The sequence below is a fragment of the Amphimedon queenslandica genome, unplaced genomic scaffold, assembly GCF_000090795.2.
Source record: "Amphimedon queenslandica unplaced genomic scaffold, v1.1 AMPQUscaffold_13469, whole genome shotgun sequence".
NCBI lineage: Eukaryota > Metazoa > Porifera > Demospongiae > Haplosclerida > Niphatidae > Amphimedon > Amphimedon queenslandica.
The window spans coordinates 263,128-264,492 of NW_003546295.1; the positions used below are offsets into that span (position 1 = coordinate 263,128).

At 39.7% G+C, this 1,365-nt stretch overlaps 1 long non-coding RNA gene across 1 annotated transcript; it reads right to left on the reverse strand.

The window, feature by feature from the left end:
• Positions 1-521: 521 nt before the first annotated feature.
• LOC109580968 (uncharacterized) lies at positions 522-1,071 on the reverse strand. Its single transcript, XR_002184455.1, has 3 exons — positions 927-1,071; positions 735-868; positions 522-671 (listed from the first exon to the last, which is right to left on the reverse strand). It is a non-coding gene; the product is annotated as an uncharacterized LOC109580968 (long non-coding RNA).
• Positions 1,072-1,365: the final 294 nt, after the last annotated feature.

The window sequence follows — 1,365 nt, forward strand, 5'->3', positions numbered from 1 at the left end:
CACAGTGTTCTGGAGTTGCTATTCTTCTTGCTGTTACTAATCCTTGGCTGCTTCTCTACCCACTCTGTCATGCTGTTTCTTGGGAGTTTATACCCATTCTAGTTAGTGCTTATAATTGACTTGGGGGAGCCTGGTTTATAATTATAATTGACCGACCAGCACCAATTATACAGTAAGTACAAGATATGGCTCCACTATTGCCGCTAAAGAAATGATTAGCTGCTGAACACTGTAATTGTATAAACAAGTGTGCAATTGTCATAGTTGGCAAGGTTCAATAGGTTTCCAAGGCATTCAATTGAACTTCTTATTAGTTTTTATTGTCATGAATAATTATAAATCATCCTATGGTATTATTATGCTGCTCATATCAAAAATCAGCTTGCTTCCTGGCAAGGGGCCTTAACAGCTCATGCTCTGTCTTGTACCTTGTGTAAGTCTTGACGGCAGCAACAGCTCTGTCACTCTTGTACCTTTAGAGAGAGAATTAAAAGCATGATATATAGTGCCATTACTAGATTGAAAACCTAGATTACCTGCCAAGTTGGGTAAGTCTTTAGTCAGAGTTGACGACGGCAACAAGTCCAGCTCAGTTGCTCTTGTACCTCGGGTAAGTTTTGACTAGTCAAGAGTCGGCGGTGGCAACCACTGCAGCTCTGTCACTCTTGTACCTTTAGAGAGAAAATTAAAAGCAGGATATATAGTGTCATTACTAGATTGAAAACCTAGATTACCTGCCAAGTAGGGTAAGTCTTTAGTCAGAGTCGACAGCAGCAACAGCTCCAGCTCCGTCGCTCTTGTACCTCGGGTAAGTCTTGACTGGTCAGAGTCGATGGCAGCAACCGCTCCAGCTCTGTCGCTCTCGTACCTATTTAGAAAAATGGGAGAGAAGAAATAAAACAAGTGACAGGATTAGTTAAGCCCACCTGAATATGACTTCTCTTCTAATCAGTCTCGTGGGGAGACTAGGTATAGTCTGGGTTTGGTGGTTCGAGAGAATAGCTCAAGCAAAACAAGGACCTTCTTCTTTGACGAGAAGGCAAGCAGTGAGCAGTCAAGCACATGTACTCAGACACCAATCACGTGATTAAGTCATATTGTAATGGTCGGGATTGCACACTAATGAGTAAAAATGTAAAAAGTATTTTTAATAATAATTATACAAATGTAAATATTTAACAACTTTTAGACTGTACAAAATTTATGATAATTTGTTTATGTCTAGAAAAAAAATGGCAAATTACTAACACCTAGTTCTGCACCCTTCAAAGTATTAGACTAGTGATAATTAATTGATACTGGAAGGTAGACACACCTCTAAGGTAGCATGTGCGTTTAGACCTTGATGGAATGGCTTGTAGAAAA